Source organism: Plecotus auritus (genome assembly GCF_963455305.1).
Source record: "Plecotus auritus genome assembly, chromosome: 8".
Classification (NCBI taxonomy): Eukaryota; Metazoa; Chordata; class Mammalia; order Chiroptera; family Vespertilionidae; genus Plecotus; species Plecotus auritus.
Window position 1 is genome coordinate 142,878,455 of NC_137782.1, and position 24,705 is coordinate 142,903,159.

At 39.2% G+C, this 24,705-nt stretch overlaps 1 pseudogene across 1 annotated transcript in view; it reads left to right on the forward strand.

The window, feature by feature from the left end:
- Nucleotides 1-18,183, forward strand: part of LOC308256692 (neurofilament light polypeptide-like) — a 29,846-nt pseudogene extending 11,663 nt beyond the window's left edge. The window contains exon 2 of the transcript in view: nucleotides 17,164-18,183. The product of the transcript in view is annotated as a neurofilament light polypeptide-like (transcript). The remainder of the gene's footprint in view (nucleotides 1-17,163) is intronic.
- The last annotated feature ends 6,522 nt before the right edge of the window (nucleotides 18,184-24,705 follow it).

The window sequence follows — 24,705 nt, forward strand, 5'->3', positions numbered from 1 at the left end:
AGCCCAATTATCCTTACTATAGGCCTCACTGCCCTGTAAGATCTGCCCACCCCCACCACACACACTTCACATTCCACACTGCCCACACACCACCTTTCTTTCGGGTCCTCACACTAGCTTGTGAGCCCTTTGCCTTTGCCCGTGGTGTTCCCACTGTCTAGGTATCTCTCCCCTCTCTGCCCTACCCCAGTGTACCTCAGCTCAGTCATAACTTCGCCAGGGCACCTGGTAGACCTGTCTGACAGAAAAGCTCACATTTCATAGCTTTATGTCTCTTCCTCATTCTACTTACAGCAGTAGCAATTTTATAATATTTCTGTAACTAATGACTCTGTATGTCCTGTCATCATCACCTCCACCTGCTAAAATGTAGCCTCCATGAATGCAAAGGCTTTTTTTTTCCAATTGTTATCACATGACAGGGCTTTGAAAAATCTTTTTTTTTTTTCATTTCTCTGTATTGTTGAAAGTATTAAGATGTACCCTCTTATTTCCCCCATTGACCTTCTCCACCCTGCACCTACCTCTCAAAGCCCTTCACCACACTATTGTCTATGTCCATGACCTATGCATATGTGCATATAAGTTCCCCAGTTAACCTCTCCCCACCCCACCCCTGCCTTTCTTCTGAGATTCAGCAGTATGTTCCATGTGTCTATATCTCTGGATCTATTTTGTTCATCAATTTATTTTGTTCATTAGATTCCACATATGTGTGAGATCATGTGATACTTCTCTTTCCCTGACTGGTTTGTTTCACTTTGCATAATACTCTCCAGGTCCCTCCCTGCTGTCTCAAATGGTAAGAGATCCTTCTTTTTTATAATTGCATAGTATTCCATGCTGTAAATGTACCATAGTTTTTTATCCACTTATCTACAGATGGGCACTTGGGCTGTTTCCAGATCTTAGCTATTGTAAATTGCACTGCTATGAACATAGGGATTGAATGACTGAATGAATGTTATCATGGGCCTCCCCCCAGAGTACCACAGACCCATGTGACTAACAGATGCTCAGTGAATCCAGTAGACTTAAATTGACTACAAACATAACAATGATATGACATTTAGATTCTTCTCCTGTACCAAAAAAGGAAAAAAGAAAAGGTATTATGCCAGATTAATTAAGAAAGTAAGAAAGTCAATGCAAAGGAGTATGTTGTAAATTCTAAATTACAGTGTAAACATAAGGACCTGCCTCCACTCTTCTTAGAAACAGCTGCAATATAAATATACTAGTGGCCTGGTGCATGAAATTCATGCACAGGGGTGGGGGGGGTGGGGGGCAGGAGTGGTGTCCCTCAGCCCGGCCTGCACCCTCTCCAATCTGGGACCCCTCGGGGGATGTCCCGACTGCCGGTTTAGGCCCGATCCCTCTCACAATCTGTGACCACTGGTTCCTAACTGCTTGCCTGTCTGCCTGCCCGATTGCCCCTAACCACTCTGGCTGCCGGCCTGATTGCCCCCAACTGGCCCCCCACTGCTGGCCTGATCACGCCCCCCCCAACTGCCCTCCCCTCCTGGCCTGATTGCCCCTAACCACCTCTGCCTCGGCCCCACCACCATGGCTTTATCCGGAAAGATATCCAAGAAGGTCTCCCGAAAGGTCTCCCTCTAATTAGCATATTACCCTTTTATTAGTATAGATACATAAAATACAAAATACAGGGTATTTTTGTTACTGGCAGACTATAGAGCAAATTAATAAGTTAAATTTTCTAGAAGGATTTAAACACAGTCAAATCATATTAAAATATGGCTTTAAAAAACAAACCAACCAAGGTTTAGATAACCAAGAGTAGACTTGTCTGGGCCTTGGTTTCTTCATCTCTAATGAAGGGATCCACGAAACAATCCTTACCATCCCTCAAACTCTGAGATTATGACAACCAACACTGTAACCGTGAAAAATAAAGAAAGTCTATACATGCTCTTTGCAAAGCAAGTATACTCTATGCACACTGACCAGCCTCCGTAGGTGAAACCCTGAGGAAGCCCAAGTTCATCTCCCTGATCTACACCCTCTTCCATCTAGAGGTGCCTCCCTTCCTGCTCACCTCTTTGCTCTCAGAATAACTGGCAGCAAGATTAATGTAAGTCCCTGTGCTCCTTTTCCTTCGAGGCATTTGCCTTTGAATCTTCTCTCTCAGTGTGGTGAGAGTTGTGTCCTAGGGGAAAAGACTTCAGGCATTACCACACTGGTGGAAGATGTGTGTACAGAGCAGAGGCCCTGTCTGCCAGCACAGGCTGCTTCCTTCCTCAGCTTCCAAATGAGATCAGCACCTCTTAGGACAAAGGGCAGGTGAAGGAAGCTTATAGAAGGGGCAAAGCTCCAACTCAAATATTACCTCTTCAGACTTTGTTCAAATGCATTCATGCGTATGTCCACGAAAATCTATATGGCTGAAGTCTCTTGTAAAACAGAAGCACAAAAATCCATTCTTGTAATATCAGAAACTATTTGTTATTATTTAACACATTTTGACCTTGTAAAATAAATTATTTCTTGGTCACTTTAAACAACAAAATCACCTTCTGGGTGTGCAATTTTTTAAGAAAAAAAAATACATAAAGTATTTCAAGCATGTATATGGAGGGCTCTCAAATCTTTGCAAAATCTACATATGAGCAAAATGAAAACTTTAAAAGTACACACTTATCTAAACACAATCAATTACTTAAAATACTTCTTTACAATATCTTCTTGACAATGATATTATCCATTAAACAATGAATAATTACATGCTATAGTATAGTATATATCTAGTACATATAGTATATATTGCTTTATTATCATGACATAGTACCTTAAATAACTATTTTCAGCATTTGGAAACATTGGAAGAAAGATTAGATAAAACAAAGAATAAGTCCAAATAAAGAACAAAATTTAACTGAAAATTAAAATTTGGAATAATTCTACTACAAAAGACCTCACTTTTTTCAACTTTTAAATTCTAAAATATTAATATTTTATGATTCTGTGCTTATGGAACTTCCTCTACATTTTGAAATGAATTGTATACACTAGAAATGGTTTTCTAAATATAAAGATTCTAAATAATACCTAAAAGTAGTCATTAAAAATACAAAAAGTTTAAGTATAATGCAAAATAGATTCACACTTCTAAAAATATGCAGCATTTTGATAGCATTTTGTCAAAAGCAATGCCTTTCTAGTTCCTTTATATTATCAATTGATATGTTGTCTTCTATACAAATGCAGCATGAGCTGCTGTACCACACTTAATTTAATTGATTTTATTATGATTAGGCTTGTTCATTTTTTAGAATTGATTATGCTAGAGAGAGGAGAAAGAGGGTGCTCTGAATGAGATTTCTTTTTATAAAGCAAGAGCTTAACACATTAAAACCTCTATTTTTTTGGAAAGAAGTAAATTTGTTGTTTTTATACATTTAATTAAACTACATTAAGAATGTAGAAAAAAAATCCTGAGAGTTGAGAACTTTCCAAAACATTTATCATTTTAGCTACAAAGTTGACAAAACCCATACCAAACGACGTGCAATTTCCTTATTTTGTAGTATTAGTCATTTGGAGTGTAATTATGGAGTTCCTCAACCCACACTTTCCTCTGTTGATAACCATTAAGAAAGGACCTAGAATTCCTCATTCAGTTTATTCAAATTTGATAAATTGCAGAGTAAATTTCTTACCCCAACATTAGTGTTACAATGCACAGGAGTTTAACTGTAGTTAGCGACTTCCATTCAGTGCTCTTTTTAGCATCTTATAGTAAAGGCGTGGATGAGAAGGAGGGGGATATAAAGCTTTGACAGATGGTACTCAGCGTTTGACTCCTGCTGAGCTCAGCAGGACCTGTGGTTTCTAAGGTTATGGCTGTCAAAATGGCTCTGTCTATCAAGTGAATAACAAAGTGTAGACTGCCTGTCTGTTTCCTACACAAAACTTAGATTACATGTGCCAACATTGTCGGTCTTTCTGCTGATTTAATAACTTCCAAGGAGAAGGACTGAGGGCTCACTATTTAAGAAACTACATGGAAAGAAAGTCTCAAGGGCTGAAAGAGGTAGGCTCAGATCTCATTTCTTTCTCTTTAGTTTCTCTCTAAGTTTTCACAACTTGAAAAGGATTCAAAAGCCACCAAAGGTTCACTTTAGGCTAAAAGCTAAATGTGAAACTTTCAAAATGAACTTAATGATGACTCATTCTCAAGAGGGTAAAATGTTTTTATTAAGAATCCTTGGGGTGGTTATTCAAGTAGAAATATTAACAACGAAAAGGAAATGTTTCTATTATGAAATACATTTATGTGTTTAGATGTGTTTGTCAGGGCTTGATTTTTCACCTTTCATAGCTCTTAATATTAATACCACCCCCTCTTTTTCTTTCATCTCTGTCTAAAGTCTTCAGATGATCAGAGAAAGTATTTGACGGTGAAAGACAGAAAACTGAATAATGTCATCAAAATTTGCCTTTTGTCTTTCGCTGTTGCAGCTAGTTTTCTTGGTAAGTCTGTTTTTCTTTATGCATATTTTATGATTTCAAGATTGTTATTGACCTCCTGGGATTCTAATAAAAGGCCTATTGGTGGATTCACAAACCCAGGCTTTTGATTAAGAAGATGCTAAAATTAGGATTGTGGTAGTGCCCTTGAATAAGATACTTATTGTATTTCAATGTTTAGCTTATAACATATAAAACAAAATTTCTGATTGTTATGTCAAAAGGACAAAGTAAAATTAAATGTGGAATTTTGAAAGTGACAGAATTGGACATGCTTTAGTCTTGTCGTGTTACGAAGCTATCAGTTGCTATTTTTGACAAGCTGATATAAGTACATATCTTGTCTCTCTCTCTCTTTTTTTTTTTTTTTTTCTGGGTTGAGCAGACACATCCACTCATGTGGTGGTTTTTCCATATAGCATGACTGAGAGAAGACATTCTTGCTATACTCTTTCTTCAGTTATATTCTTACTATAGCTAAAGACTTTTCCTCTGCAAATAATTTATATTAGTCCTATGATCATAATGGCAATGTTATTTAATGAATAAGTATGTATTACTATTCCTAGTACATTTAGTTACTTTAAACACTTAAAAAAGTTTTGAAGTATTTACCTTCTTTTAAAACTTAAAAAAAAATAATCCAACCCAGCAGTCTCCTCTCTGAGACACTACATAGAAGATATTCAGGAAATGTTATTGAATTGAAATAAATAGAATATGAAATATTAAAAAGAATTCTTGAATTGAAATAAAAGGGTACAACTTTTTCATCAGATTATTATAAGAAATTATCAAGTGCCAATTGAGCATAAACCCTTTCCCAGTTTTGCTTTTTATCTTGGAAATGTATGATGTTTTTAATCAATTCTGTAGACAATAATGATAAACAGAAATTTGAAAAAAAAAATCCTAAACCAAGATGAAATTTTCTTCTCTCTTTTTTTTCTCTACCTCTTTGCTTGCTTTTTTCAATAAGGTAGTTTCTAACCTTCTTTCTAACAACCTATAACATCTCCCCAAAGGAATTTTTATTAATGGTAAACTTGCTGAATCATATTTGCTTTTCATGTGTTTGCATTTTTGAAGTCTCTGTGGGGTTTCTTCATGTGTCTCTGGGGAAAGTATGATTGTGTAATTTCATTTGAGTTCATAAACTACAGGCCCTGGAAATTAAATCCATCCTTGGCAGAAAGTCAGCAATCTTAGAGAAAGGAAACAGAACTAAAACAGATATGGTGTTTGAGAACTGTTATCATACACTTAACCACCCACCAAAACCATTTTGGATTTAACCTACAGCACTGGCCCAGAACTCTGGGGCCAAGAAGTCAAAATGTCCAGGCTTAATTAATATAACTAATATGCTCTAATTATACTAGACCCTTCAGTTATTTCTATTTAGTTTTTAATTTTGGTAAAATACACATAACTTAAAATTTACCATCAAACCATTTTTTAATTTACAGGTCAGTGGTGTTAAGGATATTCTATGTTGTTGTACAACCAATCTCCAGAACTCTTTTTATCTTGCAAAAAAAACTCAGCACTCATTAAACAACTCCCCATTGCCTCTTCCCGACCTCTGTCAACCATCGTTCTACTTCTGTCTTTGAATTTGACTACTCTAGCGATCTCATACAAATGGAATCATGCAGTATTTGCTTTTTGGTGACTGGCTTATGTCATGGTTCATCCATGTTGTAATATGTGTCAGAATTTCCTTCTTTTTTAGGGCTGAATAGTTCCAGTGTATGTACATGTCACATTTTATTTATTTCTGCATCCACAGGGGGACACTTGGGTTGCTTCCACCTTTTGGCAATTGTAACAAAATGCTGATCTGAATATAGGTGCACCTTTGGTTGCTTTACTTTTTTCATTATTATTTCTTTTAATCCTCACCCAGGGATATGTTGTTTTTTTAAAATTATTTTAGAAAGAGAGAAGAGAGAGAGAAAAAAAAACATTTATATGAGAGAGAAATATTGATCAGTTGCCTCTCATTCGTGCCCCAAGCAGGGATCAAACCCGCAACCTGGGTATGTGCCCTGAGCAGCAATTAAACCAGTGACCATTCCATACATGGGATAATGCTCCAACTGAGTCACACAGGGCAAGGCACCTTCCCTCGTTTTAGAATGTGATTGTTACATGCTACAGAGTAAATAAATATCACAGCACATACTGGATTTAAAAAATCACATAAAATTGCAATAATAAAAACATTAGCCAATGTTTGTCAAGTGCTTACTATGTGCCAGGCACTGAACCGTGAACATCACTGGTATTAACTCTTTGAAAAATGTACTACTGTTATCCTTATTTCATAGATTTCATAGAAGTGAAAACTGAAGCACAGAGAGGTTGGTTAACTTGTCCAAAGTCACTCAGCTTGTATGTCACTAGGATGCAAATCTGAGAAGTGGGAGGCAAGAGTCTGCCCACTTGGTGGAGGAAAGAAATCACTGCCAAAGCCAAGTAATGAAGAACTCCTTGACCACTGCCAAGGGTGCGGGCTGGCTAAAAGGGCAGGCAAACAGGAGCCAGAAAGACCATTTCTATCACCACCTAGCTGTAGGACTCCTAACAAGAATACGACTCTCTATGGGCTCAGTGCTGTGAAAGGGAAGTTGAATTGGGTGTCCTATGGTCTGTGGTTCCTAACAATCCTTCATTCAAATGAGATTTACTACCTAATACTTTATAACTAGGAGTATCATTTCACCTACTTGGAGATAATGATGTAATTTTAAGTTTTTAAATGTATGCTCAAATCTCTAAGTTTTGATAATGAATAGTTTCTGATTCTCATTCCACTATATCCAAGTCGTACCTCTCTAACGACACTAAAATGTAAGAATGCAATGACAGGACCCACAAGAATGTATGAGGTAAAATGAGGATTCTCTTCTAGAGGGTCTCTAGGTGTGTCTACCCCAACAAAAGCAAAGTAGAGAATTGTGACCAGTGCTCATTTAATATATAGTCACATAATTAGGATCATATAATCCCCAACACCCTGCCACTGAGTCCCCAATGAGAGGAGTGAATCTGAATGAATCCACGTTTTCCTCTTCACTGTCAAAATTTATCACTTCGTTGTATCTCTAAAAACAAAGATTGTATGTAAGTACCCTCGCCATCATAAATAGTTTTACTAGCTCTTCTGGTTCTATGGTTATGAATTTATGTAATAGATCTTTCTGTGTTCATTTTCAGAGCACAACCCTAATTCTTATTGTAGTGATTAAATTGGACCCAAGGAAACAAAGGAAAAATATTTCTCAAAGAAAAAATTTTAAAGCCTTTTAAAAGTTCTAACGTCCTAATGAAGAGCATTTGAATGCCATTGGCCTAATTTACAAGTAGATGCATGTTTGGAAGCTCACGAAGAATACTTGCCAGAAAAGGCCTCGTAAGCCAGGCTCAAAAGAAGCCTTGAGTTGTTTGAATTCTGTGCAAATCAAGTGACAAATGCTTATTTAACCCAAGCCCATGAATTTCAAATAGAGTTCAGACAAGTGATTGATCAGGTCTGTATTTTCTATAAGTGATATCTGCAGGTAAAGTACAATATTAATTTTTTTTAATATTTTCATTTACTTTCAGCCAGCATTTACAGCAGGGTTGATGATTTTATTTTAAACCAAATTATTACAATGGAAGCATCCTCCATATTCCAATTCATGAATTGCTATTTGACAGACATTAACTACATCCCTCCTTTAGCCAAGCTAGAGAATTCTGTGATACATACTGTATCTTCCATCTGTGGTTTCAGAAGGTGCAAATTCTTTAAATCAGACAGAAGAGGGAGCTAACCATCTGGAAATTAACTGATCCTTTCAACCATATGTCAAATAAATATAGAAAAAAATTCTAATATGATCAAGTCTTACCTTGTTTGGTCTTGTATTTTATAGCAACACTATAAGTTTTCTGGTACATAAAAACGGGAAAAAAGAACAGCCAGCAAAGGCAAAAAAAACATTGAACTAAATTAATTAATGAACAGACAAAATATACAAAACATTAAAAGGTCAATTAAAAATTTTATGATTTGCTCTTACATTTTATAGTAAAATATAGAATTAGAATACCTCCCCAAAAAGGCCAAAATAATATTGTATTCCATACACATCATCAATATTTCCTTGCAATAACTCCTGATCATGAATGGAACTCTCACCTTAAAATTGATAACATCTGGAAATAAGGACAAAATTGAAAAACTCTTGGGCTGCATCTGTCTTGAAAATGCTATGTAATAAGATTTACTTAATATATTTGAAAGGAAAAAAAATGTTTTGTTCCCCAATTTGTTGCAACATCTGAAAGTTCATGAGGTTATGACCCCTCTTTAAGAAAGCATCTCCCACCACCTGCAAATACCCCAGGAAAAGCAGTTGGAAACAATAAAACACGTGCTAGTTAACTGTTACCAAGGAAACGGTTCTGGTTCACCAATCTGAGCGCCTGCGCTTCCAGTGGCTTTGTCCGAGAGAGACATGCGCCAGCTGTTAGTGAATAGCCATTGTTATAGATCATCAGGAAATCAGTCAGCAGGCAACCCAGCCCCAGTGGAAATTTATTTCTCATATTTGTTCATTGCCAGGGCAATCCCCCATCTTTAAAACATCCTCTTAGGCTGGGTTAACTAAATAACACCCTATACCAGCAGGGTCGTTTAAAGGAGCAAGTTGCAATATGGTCTTTTTGTGCAGCAAACAGGAATCTAACTTTGATTCCAATTGCATCGCTCTCCGGCTCCCTTTACTTTCCACTGGGATTACAGAGCAAATATCTGAAGTCAGTACCCCTTGCCTTGATTGGCCACTTAGATACACCCGTCCCCTCCCCTCCCCTTGCCCTCCAAGAGCTTTCAGAGATCATTGGCTTAGTCCTTGCTAATGAAGGACTCGCAGAGGCAATTTGGAACTGCCCTCAGGGGACGGTCTGAGAGGATAAAACTCTGGGTCTCTGCTTCACCAACACTCATGCTTCAAACAGAACAACCCCACTTTTACGAATATTATATTTTCTATTACTTAATAAATTCATAGATTTTCTTTGAAATAAGATGGCATTGCTTTTTTAAAGTTTAAAAGGCAATGAGCTCCAAATCCACCCAATTATCAGGCTCGTCTTGATAAAGAGACTTAACAGACTTCCAGTTTTCCATGTGGCACCTAAGGAGTTTAAAGTCCCCATTCCATCTTTACAACAAGTAATAACATGAATAAACTGAAAAATCAACAACTCATCTCAGATTTATCGGAGAAGTGAGTTCACTACCCCCAAATATTGGAAAGACAGGTGAAACTAGAGAATCACAATTTATTAGAGCAGAAACCTGCACAGGAACCAGTGCCAGGGGAGGGGGAAAAAATGCAATTGATGAATTGCTGGAGACTCAGTGTGGACAAGTCCGAGAGTTAAACACTCCAGTCATAGAGGGGACCCCACACTTGTGAGTTTTACCTCTGGGAGCTCAACCAGATCCTCACCTTGTACATGAGAGAAAAATGTCCTCATGCTTCCAGCAGGGGAGAGGAACCACTTTGAAATACTGCAGTCCAGAGCATTGTGGTCTTCTTAACAAGGCCTTACCCTCAGGGAAAACTATTTTATCAGAGGTCTAAGCAGTTGCTATCTTATCAGAGCCCAGCTGAACTGAGGAAAAGGAAATTGGACTCCCTCTAGCCAACATGTTCCACCTGGACTGGGAAGCACTGGTGAAACTCACAGTTCAGTGGGACAGGCTCACCAAAAGTCGGAGTTTTCATGACTTTAGAATACTTCCTCGCCCCCCACACCTTACCATCATCTTAGTAAACGCCTATTTACCACAATTTCTTTTATCCAGTACATTGTGTCTACCTTTCAACAAAAAAAAATGACAAAACATACTAAAATGTAAAATACACAGTTTGAGGAGACTAAACAACCTGAGAACCAGAATCAGATATAGCAATAGTGTTGGAATTGTCAGACCAGGAATTAAAAAACAAACACACAAACGATCTATGATAAGGGCTTTACTGGAAAAAATAGACAACATGCAAGAACATATGGTCAATGTAAGCAAAGAGATAGAAATTTTAAGAAAAAAAATCAAGAAGAAATGCTAGAGTTCAAAAATACTATAGCAGAAATAAAGAATGCCTTTGATAGGTTAATTAGTGACTGGACACAGCAGAGGAAAGGATCTTTGAGCTTGAGGATATGAAAGTAGAAACTTCCAAAAATGAAAAGCAAAGAGGAAAATGACTAAAATAAAAAAGAACAGAATATCCAAGAACTGTGGGATAAATACAGAGAGTATAACTTATGTGTAATGGGAATACCAGATGTAAAAAAAAGAAGAGAATAGAAGCAATATTTGAAGCAATAATGATGGAGTAATTTCCAAAAATTAATGTCAGACATTTAACCATAAATCCAGGAAGCTCAGAGAATATCAGCAGGATAAATAGAGGAAAAAATAAACAATTATACTGTTGGCTGGTGTAGCTCAGTAGATTGAGCGTCATTGCCCCACCGACCAAGAGATCCCTGGGTACAGGCACAAGTTGCAGTCTCAGTCCCAGCAGGGGGTCTGCAGGAGGCAGCTGATCAATGTGTCTCTCTCACTGATGTTTCTTTCTCCCTCTCCCTTCCTCTTTGAAATCAATTAAAAAAATATATTTTAAAAACACAACTATACCTAGGCATATCATTTTCAAAATTCAGAAATTAATTATAAGAAAATCTCCAAAAGAAGATAATAATTACCTATAAATAAGCAAGGATAATAATTGTATTAGGCTTATCCTTAGAAAACATACAAGCAAGAAGAGAGTGGAGTAAAATGTTTAAAGTGTTGAGAGAACAAAACACCAACTTAGAATTCTGTACCTGTGAAATTATTCTTTCTACAAAAGATAAGGAGAAATAAGACTTCCTCAGACAAACAAAAATTGAGGAAATTTACTGTAAACAAACTGCTTTTGTTTCCAAGAGATGTTAAAAGTTCTTCAGAGATAAGGAAATGAATATAAGCCAGAAACTTAGATCTAACTAAAGAAAAGAAGAACATCAGAAAATGGATAAGTGAAAATAGAATAAAAATGTGATATTTTATTCTTAATTAACCTAATAGATAACAGTTGTTCAAATAATAATTATTAAATTACATATGCTTATGTGTAATATATTTATATCTATATAAATATACTAGATATATTATTATGTATGTTTATGTATAAGTGAAATAAATTACATGCCTAAAGGGATAGCCTGGAGGACTTAGGAACATTTTGTTTTTATAAAGTATTTACACTGTCTGTGAGATGGCATAGTGTTACTTGAAACTAGACTTGGATTAGTTGTAAATGTATATTGCAAATTCTAGGGGAACTGTGAAAAAAAGTAAAAAAAAAAAAAAAAAAAAAACTCTAATTGTTATACTATTAAAGGAGAGAAAATGGAATCATGAAAAATGCTCAGTTAAAACTACAAAAGGCAGAAAAAGATTGGAAGACAAAAATAGGAACAAAAACAAGGGCAAGAAATAAAAAAAAACAACAATACCAAATATGATAGATATTAATCCAACTACATCAATAATCACTTTTAAAAATATATATATTTATTGATTTCAGAGAGGAAGGGAGAGGGAGATAGAGATAGAAATATCAATGATGGGAGAGGATCACGGATTGGCTGCCTCCTGCACGCCCCACACTGGGGATAGAGCCCGCAACCTAGGCATGTACCCTGACGGGGAGTCGAACCATGACCTCCTGGTTCATAGGTCGATGCTCAACCATTAAGCCACATCAATTAAAAGACAGAAACTATCAGAGTGTATAAAAAAATAAGACCCAGTCCAGCCAGTGTGGCTCAGTGGTTGAGCGTCGATCTGTGAACCAGGAGGTCTCGGTTCCATTCCCAGTCAGAGTCATGCCCAGGTTGCAGGCTCGATCCCCAGTGTGAGGCATGCAGGAGGCAGCCAATCAATGATTCTCTCTCATCATTGCTGTTTCTATCTCTCGCTCCCTCTCCCTTCCTCTCCGAAATCAATAAAAATGAGATCTAAATATATATCATCTATAAGAAATCCACTTTAAACATAGATATACATGTAGATTAAGAGTATAAAAGAAAGTGAGAATAGCTATATTAATTTTAGACAGAGCAGACTTAAGAGAAAATAAAGTTATCAGGGGTAAAGAGGGATAGCACATAAGGATAAAAGGGTTAATTATCCAAGAAAACATAACAATGCTTAATGTGTGTGCATCTAACAACAGAGCATTAAAACACAAGAGGCAAAATCTAATAAAAATGCAAGGAGAAATAGATGAATACACTATTTTAGTTGGAGACATTAACACTTTATCAGAAATAGACAAATTCAGCAGCCAGAAAATCAATATGGACATAGATGAACACAAAATCACTATCAATCAATGGGAAATTATTGACATCTGTATACTACTTCATTCAAAAAGAGAAAATTACACATCTTTCTCAAGCTCATGTGGACTAATCACCAAAATAGACCACATTTTGGGCCATAAAACACACTTTATCAAATTTAAAATAATACAAATGTGCTCTCAGGCCACATTGAATTAAACTAGAAATCAGTAACAGAAAGATAACTGGAAAGTCACAAAACACAAGGAGATTAAACAACCTACTCTTAATATATGAATCAAAGAAGAAATCTCAAGAAAAATCTAAAAATATTTTGAACTTAAGCAAAATGAAAACAAAACTTACCAAATTTTTTTTTGCTGCTGTGAAAGCCGTCCTTAGAGAGAAATTTGTAGCATTGAATGCCTGTTCAGTTGGCCCTTAAACAACTGAAAATCTAAATGTCACTTAAGTTGACCCTTCACATATGGAAATTCCCAACATTGAATTAAAAATACGATTGGCCCTTGAACAACACAAGTTCGAACTGCATGGGACAGTTCAAACCCATGTTGTGCAAGGATGAACTGCATTGGAAAAGAAACCTCTAAAATCATCATGTGAAATTCCACCATAGAAAACTAGATAAAGAAAAGTAAATGAAATCCAATGTAAGCAGGAGAAAAGAAATAAAAATTAGAGCAGAAGTCAGGAAATTGAAAACAGGAAATCAAGAGAAAAATAAACAAAACCAAAAGCTGTTTCTTTGAAAAGACCAATAAAATTGATAAGCCTAATGAAGAAAATAAAAGAAGACACAAATTACTAACATTAGAAATGAAAGGGAGGACATCATTACAGATCCTATGAACATTAAAAGTATAATAAAGGAATATTGTGAACAATTCCATGCCCACTAATTTGATAGCTTAGATAAAATGGACTGATCTTCCAAAACTTACAAGATGAAATAGATGATCAGAATGACCTATATCTATTGAAGAAATTAGATCAATAATGAAAAACTTTCCAAACAGAAAGCACCAGACTCTGATAGTTTCACTGGTAAAGTCTACAGAATATCTAAGGAGGAAATTATACCAATTCTCTATAATATCTTCCAGAAAATAGAAGAAGGAATACTGTCTAACTTATTCCATTAGGTCACCATTATTCTAATACCAAAACTGGACAAAGGCTTACAAGAAAATAAAACAATAGACCAATATCTCTCATGAACATAGATGCAGAAATCCTCATCAAACATTAACAAATTCAGCCCTGGCTGGGTTGCTCAGTTGGTTAGAGCATTGTCCTATACATAGAAAAGGTTGTGGGTTCAATTCCCAGTCAGAGCATATAACTAGGTTGTGGTTCAATCCCTGGTTGTGAGGCAGACAGAAGGCAACCAATGGATGTTTCTCCCTTGTTTTTTTTCTCTCTCTCCCTCCCTTCCTTCTTCCCTCCTCTTCTTCTCTCTCTAAAATCAATTAAAACATATCCTAGGGTGAGGATTAAAATAAATATATTAGCAAATTGAATGAACAATATATAAAAAGAATTATACACCATGACCAGTGGGATTGATCCCCGAAATGCAAGGCTGCTTCAACATTCAAAAAAATCAATTAATGTCATTTATCACATCAACATACTACGGAAAAAAATCTCATGATCATATCAGTTGATGCAGAAAAGCATTTGACAAAATTGAACACCTATTCATGTTAAAATCTCTCAGCAAACTAAGAATAGGGAGGAACTTCCTCAACTCAATAAAAAAAATCTGCAAAAAAATGTACAGCTAATGATAAGAAACTTTAAGTTTTCCTAAGATCAGAAATAAGGCAAGGACCTTCCCTCTCATCACTCTTTTGAACATTGTACTGGAAGTCTTAGCTAATGCAGTAAGACAAAAAAAAAAAAAAAAAAAAAAAAGGAAATAGAAGTACACAGAGTGTGGGGGGGGCGGGAGGGAATAAAATGCCTTTGTTTGCATATGGCATGATTGTCTACATAGAAAATCTGAAAGAACTAACTCTTGGAACTAATAAGCAATTATAGCAAAGTTGAAGGACACAAAGTTAATAACTAAAAGTCAATCACTTTCCTATATACCAGTAGAATTTGAAATTAAAAATACATTGGCATTTACAATAGCACCCCCAAAAGTGAAATACTTAAACACCTCTGATAAAAGGTGTTTAAAAAACAAAACACCTCTGATGAAAGATTTCTAGAAAGAATGGAATAATTGTAGAGATATTACATGTTCAAGAATAAGAAGATTCAATAGTGTCAAAATGTTAGTTCTTACCACTTGATCTATAGATTCAACACAATCCCAATCAAAATCCCAGCAAGTTATTTCATGGGTATTGATAAACAGATTCTGAAGTTTAGTATATGAAGATGCACAATAGCCAGGATAGCCAAGTCAATATTGAAGGAGAAGAACAAAGTCAGAGGACTGACACGATCCAATTTCAAGACTTACTATAAAGCTATAGTAATAACAACAGTGTGGTATTGATGAAAGAACAGACAAGTAGAAAAATGGAACAAAACAGAGCCCATAAATAGATCCACATAAAGATAGTCAACTGATTTTTTTACAAAGGCACAAAAGCAATACAGTAGAGCAAAGGTAGTCTTTTCCACAACTGGTTTGGAACAAGTAACTGGACATCCACATGCAAAAAAATTAATCCATAAACATACCTACACCCTTCACAAAAATTAACTCAGAATGAATCACAGACTTAAATTAAAATATACAACTGTAAAACCTCCTAGAAGATAACATAGGAGAAAATTTGGGTGACTTTGGGTAGGACTTTTAAGATACAACACCAAAGGCACAATCCATGAAATAAATAAGTGGGCTTCATTATAATTAAAAACTTCTGATCTTCAAAAGACAATGTCAAGAGAATTAGAATACAAGCCACAGACTGGGAGAAAATACTTGCAAAAGACAGATCTGATAAAGCACTGATACCCAAAATATGCAAAGAACTCCTAAAACTCAACAATAAGAAAACAACCAGATTAAAAAAAAAAAAAATGGGTTGTTTTTAAATCTCACCAAAGACACTTCACCAAGGAAGCAATACAGATGGCAAGTAAGCACATGAAAATCATATGTCATTAGGAATTGCAAATTAAAACAATGGGAGACCAATACACATCTTTAAAATGGCCACAGTCCAAAACACTGACTACCCTAAATGCTGATGAGCGTTTATAGCAACAAGAACTTTTGTTCGTTACTGGGGAGAATACAAAATGGTACATCCACTTTGGAAGACAGTTTGAAAACTAAATGTACTCTTACCATATAATCCAGCAATCATTTGTGCTCCTTGGTAATTACCAAAATAAATTGAAAACTTTTGTTCACACAAAAGCCTGTACATGGATGGTTTTAGCAGCTTTATTCATAATTGTCAAAACTTGGAGGCAACTACAAAGTCTTTTATCAGTAGATAAACGGATAAATAAACTCTGGTACATCCAGACAATGGGTATTATTCAGTGCTAGAAAGAAATGAGTTATCAAGCTATGAAAGGAAGAAATGTAAATGTATGTAAAAAATCCAATATGAAAGGGCTAAAATACTGTATGATTCTAACCTTATGACTTCCTGGAAAAGACAAAATTATGAAGACAGTAAAAAGATCAGGGTTTAGGAAGGGAAGGATGAATGCACGGAACACAGACAATTTTTAGGATGGTAAAGCTATCTACTAGTCTATACTAATAAAAGAGAAAGATGCTAATTGACCATACCTCACGCCCACAGCCAATCAGGAGTGATATGCAAATAAATCCAACAAAGATGGTGGGTAAATTTGCATATGCAGGTGGGGCAGGCAGCGCCTGATGCCCCGCAGAGTCCAGGTGGCGATTGGGACCGGGCAGCCCGGGGACAGCACCTGACACCCCCCATGGAGTCCAGGTGGAGATTGGGACAGGCAGTTCCATCAGGCAGCACCTGACACTGCCCACGGGGTCCAGACGGCGATCAGGATGGGGCAGGAGGTGGGGGGGGGGGGGCGGGCCAGGGTCTCCAGGATCACTGTCTGCCCCAGGGCTGCCTGTGGACACTGGTGGAGCAGGCCCGGGTTGAACATTTTAATGAAAATGGGATGCCTGTGCCCTGCCCCACCACGCCCTGTCCCTGGGGTGGAGAGGGAAATGGGCAGTTAGGAGGCACAGGGGCTCTGAAGTGGCTGGGAGCAACCTGTAGGTGTGCTACCAAGAAGAGGTGCTCAACCATGAGGACACAGAGGGCTAGCTGATGGAGGCGCGCAAAGGTGCAGATGAGGCGGCTCTCGCTGGCGCTGAGCTGGAAAAGTCCATCGACAGCCTGATGGATGAAATCGCTTTTCTGAAGAAGGTCCAGGAAGAGAAGATCACCAAGCTGCAGGCGCAGATCCAGTATGCTCAGATCTCCGTGGAGATCCGACCTCTCCGCTATGCTCAAGGACATCCGTGCCCAGTAAGAGAAGCTGGCTGCCAAGAACATGCAGAATGCCAAAGAATGGTGCAAGAGCCGCTTCACCTTGCTGACCGAGAGCGCTGCCAAGGAGGAGGTGTCCAAGAGCCACTGGCTGCTCAAGGCCAAGACCCTGGAGATAGAAGCAAGCCAGGGCATGAACGAAGTGCTGGGAAAGCAGCTGCAAGAGCTGGAGGATAAGCAGAACTCCGATGTTAGTGCTATGCAGGACACAATCAACAAATTAGAAAATTAGTTGAGAACTACAAAGAGTGAAATGGCACGATATTTAAAAGAATACCAGGACCTCCTCAATGTGAAGATGGCTTTAGACATTGACATTGCAGCTTACAGGAAACTCTTGGAAGGTGAGGAAACCCGGCTCAGTTTCACCAGCATGGGAAGCATAGCCAGCGGCTACTCCCAGCGTTCCCAGGTCTTTGGTCGATCTGCCTACAGTTGTTTGCAGACCAGCTCCTACTTGATGTCTGCTCACTTCTTCCCTTCTTAATACACCAGCCACGTCCAGGAGGAGCAGATCGAGGTGGAAGAGACTATTGAGGCTGCAAAAGCCGAGGAAGCTAAGGATGAACCCCCTTCTGAAGGAGAAGCTGAAGAGGAGGAGAAGGAGAAGGAAGAGGCTGAGGAAGAGGAAGAGGAAGAAGATGCCAAGGAAGAATTTGAGGATGCAAAGGAGGAAGAAGGAGAAGATACCCAAGAAGCTGAGGACAAGAAGAAAGATGGAGGTGCTGGGGAGGAGCAAGCAACCAAGAAGAAAGATTGAGCCCCCCTTTCCTTAATTATTTCAGGAATAATCCTCCCGAAACCAGGTCAACCCCATCACCAACCAAGCAGCTGAGTTCCCAATACTATATGAATTAAGAAGTCAATATATATAACATTCTGAGGTGACTCAGGTTGGACATTAAATGTTATGCTATGACTTTTCTCCTTATGCAGAGTATCAGTTTGCTTGCAGAGTGGCTTCCTGGCTTGCTGCCAGCCTGTGCATGGTCCACGCTTATGAGTTCAGGATCTATGATGATGTGAATAATTCAGATGTTTACAATAAAAACACATGAACACATGAATTCACTGATGTTAATGTTAAACTTCATGGAAAAAATAGTCCTTTGAATCTTTGGTGGTTACAAATTAAAGACCTCAACTCATGTGCAATAAACAGTAAATAAAGTTACATTGAATGACAAAAAAAAAAAAAATACATTAGGGGCCAGGAAACGTTCAAAGAACTGGGGAACCATTCCCAAATCAGGAAGGGAAGTCACAGGGTGTATATTATTGCTACAAATACAGTATTTCCTACTACTTACAACATATACAATGTAATATATTAGATGCCTTCCTATCGCATGAAGTATGTATTCTCATAGAGTAATACTGGTAGATATGTTATAGTTATGGCAGTATGTCATATCCTATCTATATTAATAAAAGGGTAATATGCTAATTAGACCATGAGACCTTCCAGATGTCCTTCTGGACAAAGCCATGGTGGTGGGGCCAAGGCAGAGGCGGTTAGGGGTGATCAGGCCAGGAGGGGAGGGAAGTTGGGGGTGATCAGGCTGGTGGGGGGGTGCAGTTGGGGACAAGCAGGCCAAAAGGCAGAGTGGTTAGGGGAAATCAAGCAGGTAGGCAGGTGAGCGGTTAGGAGCCACTAGTCCTGGATTGTGAGGGGGTTGTCTGACTGCTGGTTTAGGCCCGATCCCACAGGGGTCCCAGATTGGAGAGGATGCAGGCCAGGCTGAGGGACACTCCCCCCTCCCCCATGCACAAATTTCATGCACCGGGCCACTAGTATATATATAAAAGCCTAAGCGACCATTAGGGAGGAATGACTGGAACGACCGGAACGACCAGTTGCTATGTCATGCACTAAGCAGGCAGGCAGGCGAGCAGTTAGGGAGAGAAGGCAGGCAGGCAGGCAAGTGGTTAAGGGCAAGCAGGCAGGCAAGCAAGTGGTTAGGGGCAAGCAGTCCTGGATTGTGAGAGAGCACAGGCCAGGTTGAGGGACCCCCCCCCCATGCATGAATTTCGTGTACCAGGCCTCTAGTCCTATATAATAAAAGCCTAATATGCTAAGTGTCTGACTGTTCAACCAGTCCCTATGATGCACACTGACCACCAGGGGGCAGATGCTCTGACTAGTAGGTTAACTTGCTGCTGGGGTCCGGCTGATCAGGACTGGGCGAGAGTGGCCAGACATGTGCTGGAGCCCTCCCACAGTCTCTCCTTGGCCCCAATCGTGCACCAGTGGAATCCTTCAGCCTGGCCTATGCCCTCTCGCAATCCGGGACCCCTCGGGGGATATCAGAGAGCCAGTTTTGGCCAGATCCCCACAGGCCAGGCCGAGGGACCCCGGATTTGTGCACCGGGCCTCTAGTTCTGTATAATACTGCAATGGTAGATACATGTCATCATATATTTGTCATAACTCATCCAACAGTAAGAATAACCCTAATTTAAACTATGGACTTAGAGCTATAATGATGCGCCAATGTAAGTTCATAGATTGTAACAAATATTTCACTATGATGCATGATGTCCATAGTGGGGGAAGCTGTAGGTGTGTAGGAGTAGAGAAAACAGCAGGTCCCTGTACTCCCTTAACATTGTTTCATTGCATGAGACACATAGGAACTTAACTCTTGTTTATATCAACTAGTCTATGGTAAAATTGGTCTCCTTACACATTTCACTTAAGGTTGCAGAACCTATTGACAACATTAAGTGCAGACTTACTGTACATGGGAACTCTCTGTTTCACTTTCACTGAATTTTGCTGCAAACCTAAATCTTCTCCAAAAAATAAAGTGTATTAATTTTTCAAAAATAGAGACTTCTCAACTTTACATCTTAGATGCTCAGATTCAGGAGGTCTTGGCTGGGGCATGGGAATCCATCTGTTCTATAAATTCCAAGAAGATTCTGATGTGCAGTCAGGATTGAGAACTACTGGGTAGATCTTGGCCTGCTGATCTTTCAAAATGTAACTGTACTGTTCATTATTTTTAGACCTTTCATATCTTCTGGGCACAGTCTTATAAATGTACTGTACTGATACATTAATGTCAAATAATGCTTACATATAAAATACTTGCATTTCTAAAGAAGTCTCATTCTATATCAGTGATTTTTTAAAAATAAATCTTTATTCTTCAGATTATTACAGTTGTTCCTCTTTTTTCCCCTTATAGCTCCCCCCCACCTGGTTCCCACCCCACCCTCTGCCCTTACACCCACACACACACACTGTCCTCATCCATAGGTGTATAATTTTTGTCCAGTCTCTTCCCACACCCCCTCGCCCTGAGAATTGTCCAGTCCGCTTCCTTTCTATGTCCCTGATTCTATTATATTCACCAGTTTATTCTGTTCATCAGATTTTTTATTCACTTGATTTTTAGATTCACTTGTTGATAGATATGTATTTGTTGTTCATAATTTTTAACTTTACCTTTTTCTTCTTCCTCCTCTTCTTAAAGAATACTTTTCAGCATTTCATATAATACTGGTTTGGCAGTGATGAACTCCTTTAGCGTTTTCTTATCTATGAAGCTCTTTATCTGACCTTCAATTCTGAATGATAGCTTTGCTGGGTAGAGTAATCTTGGTTGTAGCTTCTTGCTATTAATCACTTTGAATATTTCTTGCCACTCCCATCTGGCCTGCATGGTTTCTGTTGAGAAATCAGCTGACAGTCGTATGGATGCTCCCTTGAAGGTAACTAACTGTTTTTCTCTTTCTGCTTTTAATATTCTCTCTTTGTCTTTTGATCTTGGCATTTTAATTATGATGTATCTTGGTGAGGTCCTCTTTGGATTCTTTTTGTTTGGGATTCTCTGTGCTTCCTGGACTTGTAAGTCTATTTCTTTCACCAGGTAGGGGAAGTTTTCAGTCATTATTTCTTCAAATAGGTTTTCAATATCTTGCTCTCTCTCTTCTTCTGGCACCCTCATAATTCAGATGTTGGTATGCTTGAAGTTGTCCCAGAGGCTCCTTACACTATCTTCTTATTTTTGGATTCTTTTTTTCTTTTTGCTTTTCCAGTTGGGTGTTTTTTGCTTCTTTGTATTTCAAATCTTTGACTTGATTCTTGCGATCCTCTAGTCTGCTGTTGGATCTCTATATATTATTCTTTATTTCAGTCAGTGTATGCTTAATTTCTAGTTGGTCCTTTTTCATATCCTCGAGGGTCTCACTAAATTTATTGGCGGTTTCTAGAAGATTCTTGAATAACCTTATAACCGTGGTTTTGAACTCTATATCCCATAGTTTGCTTTCCTCCATTTCTTTCATTTGTGACCTGTTTCTTTGTCTCTGCATTTTGGCTGCTTCCCTGAGTTGATAGAGTGGCTTTATGTGCTAGGTGTCCTATAGGGCCCAGTGGCTCAGCCTCCCCAGTTACCTGAGGTGGACACTCTTGGTGCACCCCTTTGTGGGCTGTGTGCACAGTCTTGTTGTAGTTAAGCCTTGATTGTTGTTGGTATCACTGGGAGGAATTGGCCTCCAGGCCAATTGGCTGTGAGGATCAGTTGTGTCTATGATGGGAGAACTTTTGTGCTGGAGACACCCTTATAGGGCAAGACTTGCTTCAGTGGGGCTTTGGTCCTCACTGAGTCTGCCCCCTGAGTGTGTCCCTTATGGATCTGAGTAGTTGTAATCTGGATGGTCCCACTCTGACCACTGGGTACATTGGCTCTTGGGTCTCCAAGGAGGTGCAAATTTAGCCTCTGCTTGAGGCCACTCAGCAGGATCTACGGAGATATCTGCAGATTCCTCTTCCTTGTTTAGGGTTTGGAGGTGCCCAGATGAGGCCCAGCTGTGAAGCAATGCAAGCTGCTGTGGAGCCTTGGGCCTTCTTTTGGAAGTTCTGGAGCTCTCTGACGCAGCTGAAGTTTGTTAGGTAATTTTAGATTGCAAAGGGCCAGGCCATTCATATGCAAAAGCTTCTGTGCATAGCTTGGATGGGGTTGTAAATTGGGTGGGGCAGGGTCTCAGGGAATCAACAGGGCAGAGCAAACAGCAATGGCTGCCCATCAACCTTGCCCCAAAGAGGCCCCCGGGTCTCAGTGTCCCTCAGTAATCGCTGCAAGCACCTCTGAGAGAAAGCCACCCTCGAGTTCTGCCCAATGCCAGACAGTCCAGTTTCTCCCCGTATGAGTCTGGGTCCCCAGAGTCTCACCTGGAACTAGAGTTCAGAGTAGTCGGGAGCTTGTGTCTCCCTCCCGATTGAAAAAGACAACCGCGTCCTCAGTCGCCAGCCCCTTTCCGTGCGCGCCCTGTACCTCTGCACTTTACTTCCACACCTCCTCGGAGTTTCAGTGTGCTTTTCTCGTTCCTTCTAGTTGTAGAGTTTCCACTCAGCCAGCCTTCCTGTGGTTCTGGATGATGTACGTTTTGTCTTTTAGTTGTAGTTTTGAAGTGGTTGTGCGAGGCAGCAAGTTCAGGTGTTTACCTATGCTGCCATCTTGGTTTCTCTTATATCAGCGATTTTTAATTGGTGTGTCAAAAGAATTTTTAAAATATGTGACACCTGAATAATTCTGGAGGGAAACCAAGATGGCGGCATAGGTAAACACCTAAACTGCTGCTTCGCACAACAATTGCAAAACTACAACTAAAAAACAAAATGGACATCATCCAGAACCACAGGAAGGCTGGCTGAGTGGAAATTCTGCAACTAGAAGGAAAGAGAAAAGCACACTGAGACTCATAGGAGCTGCAGGAGACAGAGGTACTGAGACGAGCGTGCGGAGAGGACTGGCAACTGAGTGCACGGCTGGCTTTCTCAAGCGGGAGGGAGAAAAAAGCTCCCAAATGTGCTGAACTCCAGTTATGGGTGAGACTCTGGGGACATAGACTCATACAGGGTGAAACTGGACTGTCAGGAAAGAGAAAAGCACACTGAGACTCAGAGGAACTGCAGAAGGCAGAGGTACCGAGGCGCGTGCACACGGAGAGGGCGGGCAACTGAGTATGCGGCTGGCTTTCTCAAGTGGGAGGGAGACAAAAGTTCCCAACTGCACTGAACTCCAGTTCCGGGCGAGACTCTGGGGACCCAGACTCATTCGGGGAGAAACCGGACTGTCTGGCAGCGGGTGGAACTCGAGGGCGGCTTTCTCTCAGAGATGCTTGCAGTGATTACCACGGGACACTGAGACACAAGGGCCTATTAGGGCAGGGCTGACGGGAAACCAATGCTGTCTGCTCCACCCTGAGACTCCACCCCATCCAAGCTGAGCACAGAGGCTTTTGCAAGTCTTGTCTCATAAGGGTGTCTCCAGCACAGAAGTTCTCCCAGCATAGACACAGCCAATTGGCCTGGAAGTCAATTCCTCGCAGTGATACCAACAACAATCAAGGCTTAACTACAACAAGACTGTGCACGCAGCCCCCAAAGGGTGCACCAAGAGTGTCTACCTCAGGTAACTGGGGAGGCTGAGCCACTGGGCCATATAGGACACCTAGCACACAGAGCTACTCTACCAACTCAGGGAAGCAGCCAAAATGTGGAGACAAAGAAACAGATCACAAATGAAAGAAATGGAGGAAAGCAAACGACTGGATATAGAGTTCAAAACCACAGTTATAAGGTTTTTCAAGAATTTTCTAGAAAAGGACGGTAAATTTAGTGAGACCCTCGAGGATATGAAAAAGGACCAACTAGAAATTAAGCATACACTGACTGAAATAAAGAATATTATACAGAGATCTAACAGTAGACTAGAGGATCGCAAGAATCAAGTCAAAGATTTGAAATATGAAGAAGCAAAAAACACTCAACCAGAAAAGCAAAAAGAAAAAAGAAGCCAAAAATAAGAAGATAGTGTAAGGAGCCACTGGGACAACTTCAAGTGTACCAACATCTGAATTATGAGGGTGCCAGAAGAAGAGAGAGAGCAAAATACTGAAAACCTATTTGAAGAAATAATGACCAAAAACTTCCCCTACCTGGTGAAAGAAATAGACTTACAAGTCCAGGAAGCACAGAGAACCCCAAACAAAAGGAATCCAAAGAGGACCTCACCAAGATACATCATAATTAAAATGCCAAGAGCAAAAGACAAAGAGAGAATATTAAAAGCAGAAAGAGAAAAACAGTTAGTTACCTACAAGGGAGCACCCATATGACTGTCAGCTGATTTCTCAACAGAAACTATGCAGGCCAGACGGGAGTGGCAAGAAATATTCAAAGTGATGAATAGCAAGAAGCTACAACCAAGATTACTCTACCCAGCAAAGCTATCATTGAGAATTGAAGGTCAGATAAAGAGCTTCACAG